Source organism: Arachis hypogaea, chromosome 16 (assembly GCF_003086295.3).
Source record: "Arachis hypogaea cultivar Tifrunner chromosome 16, arahy.Tifrunner.gnm2.J5K5, whole genome shotgun sequence".
Taxonomy (NCBI): domain Eukaryota; kingdom Viridiplantae; phylum Streptophyta; class Magnoliopsida; order Fabales; family Fabaceae; genus Arachis; species Arachis hypogaea.
In genome coordinates this window covers 127,518,444-127,526,419 of record NC_092051.1, presented here as the reverse complement: position 1 = coordinate 127,526,419, position 7,976 = coordinate 127,518,444, and the positions used below count along the sequence as shown (strand labels likewise).

At 40.2% G+C, this 7,976-nt stretch overlaps 1 non-coding gene across 1 annotated transcript; it reads left to right on the top strand.

Moving 5' to 3' along the window:
* The first annotated feature begins 7,611 nt into the window (after window positions 1-7,611).
* LOC112759946 (small nucleolar RNA R71) lies at window positions 7,612-7,719 on the top strand. Its single transcript, XR_003180407.1, has one exon. It is a non-coding gene; the product is annotated as a small nucleolar RNA R71 (small nucleolar RNA).
* The last annotated feature ends 257 nt before the right edge of the window (window positions 7,720-7,976 follow it).

Here is a 7,976-nt window from a genome sequence, read left to right as displayed (position 1 = left end):
GGTGTTGGCTATGCACCACCCTTGATGACAAAAGGGGGAGTAATAGCATGAGCAGTGAATTTTTTTGGGTGAATTTAATTGCTGCTACTGAATTTCTTGTGATTTTTTCTTTGTGATTTTTTATTGCTGGTGCCACAATGGTTTTGGCATGAAAATTTGATTTGCAAATTTTTGCTACTGCTGAGATTTTTTTGGCATGAATATTGGAACTTGATGCTTTGTCTTGTTGCTAAAATGATATGTTCAGTATTGGGCTGGATTTGTGGTGCTGATTGTATAAACTCCCTTAGTCAAGATGAATTTGTGTAGCTCTTTATTGTGCTATCTATAAGTGTAATGTAAACATGAACAAAAAGAAGAGCATAAATCCAGGGGGAGCTACTCTTGAAAAGGAAAGGGGGAGCAACACATAAGCAAGAAACATCATTCAAAGGGAAGTTTCTCAACTCTACTAAAATTTAATTCTTTTTGGTTAATGTTTAATTATGTTTGTCATCAAGGGAGAGATTGTTGAGTTAAGAAATTAATAAATATAATTGATGATGACAAACATTAGATTATTGGGTTAATTACCCAATTAGTTTTAATTTTTTTTGTTACGTATTGCAGGCCAAAAATCCATATTGCAGTAGCCCAGAAAAATAGACAAAGAAATTCAAAATGGGCTGAAAGGTAAGTGAATTCAATCCAAGCCCAAGTTATCCCTCACAAGCTGAATTCTCCAATGAGTAAAGCAAAAAGGGAATCAACAGTCTAAAGTGAAAAGACCCGATCCAAGCCCGATTGCTTCTCTCATTCAAACCCTCCCATGTGCTTTCACCAAAAGCAACGTACACTTTCTCCCTCTTGGTCAGAAATCAGAGAAGAAAGAGAAAGCTTAGTCCCTAAGTTGTTCACCAAAGAAGCAAGAAAGAGAAGGTTAAGCAAAAGGTTGAAGTCTAATCACCCACATCAAACTGCATCAAGAAGTCAGAAGCTAAAAGGTTATTTCATTTCCTTATACATACATCATATCTTCTTCTCTTCATCTTCAACGTTCTGCCTATCTATTCTGGGTTACATGGGAAAGATGATCTCTGCTCTTCACTGCTGTACATCTACGGTCATAAGTGTGCCTTGGGGATGGTGCGCAAAAATCGTGATGGTTCCATTCCTTGATAACAGCGCTAAAAACTCAATACGCACGTTCATAATCTTAGTTCTTTGTCACAACTTTGCACAACTAACCAGCAAGTGCACTGGGTCGTCCAAGTAATAAACCTTACATGAGTAAGGGTCGATCCCACGGAGATTGTCGGCTTGAAGCAAGCTATGGTCACCTTGTAAATCTCAATCAGGCGGATTCAATTGATTATAGAGATTTAATAATTAAAAGATAAATATAAAATAAAATAAAGATAGTGATACTTATGTAATTCATTGGTGAGAATTTCAGATAAGCGTATAGAGATGCGTTCATTCCTCCTGAACCTCTGCTTTCCTATTATCTTCATCCAATCATTCATACTCCCTTCTATGGCAAGCTGTATGTTAGGCATCACCGTTGTCAATGGCTACATCCTGTCCTCTCAGTGAAAATGGTCCAATGTGCTGTCACTGCATGGCTAATCATCTGTCAGTTCTCGATCATACTGGAATAGGATCTATTGATCCTTTTGCGTCTGTCACTACGCCCAGCACTCGCGAGTTTGAAGCTCGTCGCAGCCATCCCTTCCCAGATCCTACTCGGAATACCACAGACAAGGTTTAGACTTTCCGGATCTCAAGAATGGCCGTCCATGGATTCTAACTTATACCACGAAGATTCTGATTAAGGAATCCCAGAGATACTCATTCAATCTAAGGTAGAACGGAAGTGGTTGTCAGGCACGTGTTCATAGTTGGGAATGATGATGACTGTCACGATCATCACATTCATATTGAAGTGCGAATGAATATCTTAGAATCGGAATAAGCTTGAATTGAATAGAAAAACAATAGTACTTTGTATTAATTCATGAGGAATAGCAGAGCTCCACACCTTAATCTATGGTGTGTAGAAACTCTACCGTTGAAAATACATAAGTGATGAAGGTCCAGGCATGGCCGAGAGGCCAGTCCCCAAACTTGATCTAAAGATGAAACTCCAGATGTAAATACAATAGTAAAAAATCATACTTATACTAAACTAGTTACTAGGGTTTACAGAAATGAGTAATTGATGCAGAAATTCACTTCTGGGGTTCACTTGGTGTGTGCATGGGCTGAGCATTGAGCTTTACACGTGTATAGGCTTCTTTTGGAGTTAAACGCCAGTTTGTAACCTGTTTCTGGCGTTTAACTCCACTTTGTAACCTGTTTCTGGCGTTTAACTCCAGAATGCAGTATGGAACTGGCGTTGAACGCTAGTTTGTGTCATCTAAACTCGAGCAAAGTATGAACTATTATATATTTCTGGAAAGCCCTGGATGTCTACTTTCCAACGCAATTAAGAGCGTGCCCTTTGGAGTTCTGTAGCTCCAGAAAATCCACTTTGAGTGCAGGGAGGTCAGAATCCAACAACATCTGCAGTCCTTCTTCAACCTCTGAATCTGATTTTTGCTCAAGTCCCTCAATTTCAGCCAGAAAATACTTGAAATCACAGAAAAACACACAAACTCATAGTAAAGTCCAGAAATGTGATTTTTATTTAAAAACTAATAAAAATATACTAAAAACTAACTAAATTATACTAAAAACTATGTGAAAATAATGCCAAAAAGCGTATAAATTATCCGCTCATCACAACACCAAACTTAAATTGTTGCTTGTCCCCAAGCAACTAAAAATCAAATAGGATAAAAAGAAGAGAATATACTATAGATTCCAAAATATCAATGAAACTTAGCTCCAATCAGATGAGCGGGACTTGTAGCTTTTTGCCTCTTGAATAGTTTTGGCATCTCACTTTATCCATTGAAGTTCAGAATGATTGGCATCTATAGGAACTCAGAGTTCAGATAGTGTTATTGATTCTCCTAGTTCAGTATGTTGATTCTTGAACATAGCTACTTTATGAGTCTTGGCCGTGGCCCTAAGCACTTTGTTTTCCAGTATTACCACCGGATACATAAATGCCATAGACATATAACTGGGTGAACCTTTTCAGATTGTGACTCAGCTTTGCTAAAGTCCCCAATTAGAGGTGTCCAGGGTTCTTAAGCACACTTTTTTTTTTGCTTTGGACCTCGACTTTAACCGCTCAGTCTCAAGCTTTTGGCTTGACACCTTCACGCCACAAGCACATGGTTAGGGACAGCTTAGTTTAGCCACTTAGGCCAGGATTTTATTCCTTTAGGCCCTCCTATCCACTGATGCTCAAAGCCTTGGATCCTTTTTATTACCCTTGCCTTTTGGTTTTAAGAGCTATTGGTTTTTTCTGCTTGCTTTTTCTTTTTCTTTCTTTTTTTTCGCTATATTTTTTTCTTTTTTTTTTCTGCAAGCTTTTGTATTCACTGCTTTTTCTTGCTTCAAGAATCATTTTTATTACTTTTCATATTATCAAATAACATTTCTTCTTTTTCCTTATTCTTCAAGAGCCAACATATTTAACATTCATAAACATCAAATTCAAAAGACATATGCACTGTTCAAGCATTCATTCAGAAAACAAAAAGTATTATCACCACATCAAAATAATTAAACTAGTTTCAAGGATGAATTCGAAACCATGTACTTCTTGTTCTTTTGTAATTAAAACATTTTTCATTTAAGAAGGTGATGGATTTATAGGACATTCATAACTTTAAGGCATAGACACTTAGACACTAGTAATCATATAGTAAAGACACAAACATAAATAAAACATAAAGTTCAAAAATCGAAAAACAGTAAAATAAATAGACAAGGAGATTAAGGAATGAGTCCACCTTAGTGAGGGTGACGTCTTCCTCTTCTTGAAGAACCAATGGTGCTTTTGAGCTCCTCTATGTCTCTTCCTTGCCTTTGTTGCTCCTCCCTCATGGCTCTTTGATCTTCTCTAATCTCATGGAGGATGATGGAGTGCTCTTGGTGCTCCACCCTTAGTTGTCCCATGTTGGAACTTAATTCTCCTAGGGAAGTGTTGATTTGCTCCCAATAGTTTTGTGGAGAAAAGTGCATCCCTTGAGGCATCTCAGGGATTTCATGGTGAGGAATTTCCTCATGCTCATGTTGAGGTCCATGATCTCTTATTTGCTCCATCCTTTTCTTAGTGATGGGCTTGTCCTCTTCAATGAAGATGTCTCCCTCTATGTCAATTCCAGCCGAATTGCAGAGGTGGCATATGAGGTGAGGAAAGGCTAACCTTGCCCAAGTGGAGGACTTGTTAGCCACCTTGTAAAGTTCTTGAGGTATAATCTCATGAACTTCCACCTCCTCTCCAATCATGATACTATGGATCATGATGGCCCAGTCTATAGTAACTTCAGACTGGTTACTAGTAGGAATGATTGAGCGTTGAATGAACTCTAGCCATCCCCTAGCCACTGGTTTGAGGTCATGCCTTCTTAGTTGAACCGACTTGCCTCTTGAGTCAATTTTCCATTGAGCTCCTTCCTCACATATGTCTATGAGGACTTGGTCCAACCTTTGATCAAAGTTGACCCTTCTTCTGTAGGGGCGTGCATTCTCTTCCATCATTGGCAAGTTGAACGCCAGCCTTACATTTTCCGGACTGAAATCTAAGTATTTCTCCCGAACCATGGTAAGCCAATGCTTTGGATTTGGGTTCACACTTTGATCATGGTTCCTAGTGATCCATGCATTTGCATAGAACTCTTGAACCATTAGGATCCCGACTTGTTGAATGGGGTTGGTGAGAACTTCCCAACCTCTTCTTTGGATCTCAAGTCGGATCTCCGGATACTCATTCTTTTTTAGCTTGAAAGGAACCTCAGGGATCACTTTTTTCTTGGCCACAACTTCATAGAAGTGGTCTTGATGGACCTTTGAGATGAATCTCTCCATCTCCCATGACTCAGAGGTGGAAGCAATTGCCTTCCCTTTCCTCTTTCTAGAGGTTTTTCTGGCCTTAGGTGCCATAAATGGTTATGAAAAAACAAAAAGCTATGCTTTTACCACACCAAACTTAAAATGTTTGCTCGTCCCCGAGCAAAAGAAGAAAGAAAGTAGTAGAAGAAGAAGAAAATGGAGGAGATGGGGGAAGAAGATGTATTCGGCCAAGGAGAAGAAGAGAGGGTTGTATTGTGTGAAAATGAAGAAGGAGTGAGGGGTTTATATAGGAGTGAGGGAGGGTGTAGGGTTCGGCCATTAGGGTTGGGTTTGGGAGGGAAATTAGTTTGAATTTTGAAGGTAGGTGGGGTTTATGGGGAAGAGAGGATGGATGTGAGTGGTGAAGAAGCGATGGGAAAGAGTGATTGAGGTGATTGGTGAAGGATATTTGGGGAAGAGAGTTATGAAAAGGTGTGAAGAGGAGAGAAGAAGATGTGGGAATCCTGTGGGGTCCACAGATCCTGAAGGGATTCTGTGGGGTCCACAGATCAAGTGGGGTCAAGGACTTAGCATCCCTGCTCCAATTAGGCGTGTAAAATGCCCTTGCTGTGCAATCCTGGCGTTTAACGCCAGACTGTAGCTTGTTTCTGGCGTTAAACGCCCAAATGTAGCTTGTTTCTGGCGTTTAACGCCAGCTTGGTGCCTGTTTCTGGCGTTAAACGCCAGATAGATGCTTGTTTCTGGCATTTAAATGCCAGACTGCTCTCCTCCAGGGTGTGCTGTTTTCAATGCTATTTTTCATTCTGTTTTTTATTTTTCAGTAGTTTTTGTGACTTCACATGATCATCAACCTAATAAAACACGAAATAACAAAAAGAAAATAAAATAGATATGATTAAATAACATTGGGTTGCCTCCCAACAAGCGCTTCTTTAATGTCAATAGCTTGACAGTGAGCTCTCATGGAGTATCACAGATAATCAGAGAAAGGTTGGAACCTCCCAACACCAAACTTAGAGTTTGAATGTGGGGGTTCAACACCAAACTTAGAGTTTGGTTGTGGCCTCCTAACACCAAACTTAGAGTTTGACTGTGGGGCTTTAGTTGACTCTGCAGTGAGAGAAGCTTTTCATGCTTCCTCTCCATGGTTACAGAAGGAGATCCTTGAGTTTCAAACACAAGGTTGTCCTCATTCAGTTGAAGGACTAACTCTCCTCTGTCCACATCAATCACAGCTCTTGCTGTGGCTAGGAAGGGTCTTCCAAGGATGATGGATTCATCCTCTTCCTTCCCAGTGTCTAGGATTATGAAATCAGCAGGGATGTAAAGGCCTTCAACCTTTACTAACACGTCCTCTACTTGTCCATAAGCCTGTTTTCTTGAGTTGTCTGCCATCTCTAATGAGATTCTGGCAGCTTGCACCTCAAAGATCCCAAGTTCCTCCATTACAAAGAGTGGCATTAAGTTTATTCATGACCCCAGGTCACACAGAGCCTTCTCAAAGGTCATGGTGCCTATGGTATAGGGTATTAAGAATTTGCCAGGATCCTGTTTCTTTTGAGGTAATTTCTGCCTATCTAATGCATTCAGTTCATTGGTGAGCAAGGGAGATTCATCTTCCCAAGTCTCATTACCAAATAATTTGGCATTCAGCTTCATGATTGCACCAAGGTATTTAGCAACTTGCGCTTCAGTAATGTCCTCATCCTCTTCAGAGGAAGAATACTCATCAGAGCTCATGAAGGGCAGAAGGAGGTTCAATGGAATCTCTATGGTCTCTAATTGAGCCTCAGATTCCTTTGGTTCCTCAAAGGAATACTCCTTATTGGTCACTGGACGTCCCAGGGGGTCTTCCTTACTAGGATTCACGTCATCCCCCTCCCTTGTAGGTTCGGCCATGATGGTTAAATCAATGGCCTTGCACTCTCTCTTTGAATTTTCTTCTGTATTGCTTGGGAGAGTACTAGGAGGAGTTTCAGTGACTCTTTTACTCAGCTGGTCCACTTGTGCCTCCAAATTCCTAATGGAGGACCTTGTTTCATTCATGAAACTTACAGTGGCCTTAGATAGATCAGAGACTATATTTGCTAAGCTAGATGGATTCTGCTCAGAATTCTCTGTCTGTTGCTGAGTGGATGATGGAAAAGGCTTGCTATTGCTAAACCTGTTTCTTCCACCATTATTAAAGCCTTGTTGAGGCTTTTGTTGATCCTTCCATGAGAAATTTGGATGATTTCTCCATGAGGGATTATAGGTGTTTCCATAGGGTTCACCCATGTAATTCACCTCTGCTATTGCAGGGTTCTCAAGATCATAAGCTTCTTCTTCAGAAGATGCCTCTTTAGTACTATTGGATGATTCCTTCAATCCATTCAGACTCTGAGAGATCATATTGACTTGCTAAGTCAATATTTTATTCTGAGCCAATATGGCATTCAGAGTATCAATTTCAAGAACTCCCTTCCTCTGAGGCGTCCCATTACTCACAGGATTCCTTTCAGAAGTGTACATGAACTGGTTATTTACAACCATGTCAATGAGTTCTTGAGCTTCTGCAGGTGTTTTCTTTAGGTGAATGGATCCACCTGCAGAATGGTCCAATGACATCTTTGATAATTCAGACAGACCATCATAGAATATATCCAGGATGGTCCATTCTGAAAGCATATCAAAAGGACACTTTTTGGTCAGTTCCTTGTATCTCTCCCAAGCTTCATAGAGGGATTCACCTTCTTTTTGTCTGAAGGTTTGAACATTCACTCTAAGCTTACTAAGCTTTTGAGGAGGAAAGAACTTGGCTAAGAAAGCCGTGACCAGCTTATCTCAAGAGTTCAGGTTGTCCTTAGGTTGAGAGTCCAACCATATTCTAGCTCTGTCTCTTACAGAAAATGGGAAAAGCATAAGCCTGTAGACCTCGGGATCAACCCCATTGGTCTTAACAGTATCACAGATCTGCAAGAATTCAGTTAAGAACTGAAAGGGATCTTCGGATGGAAGTCCATAAAACTTGCAATTCTGTTGCATCA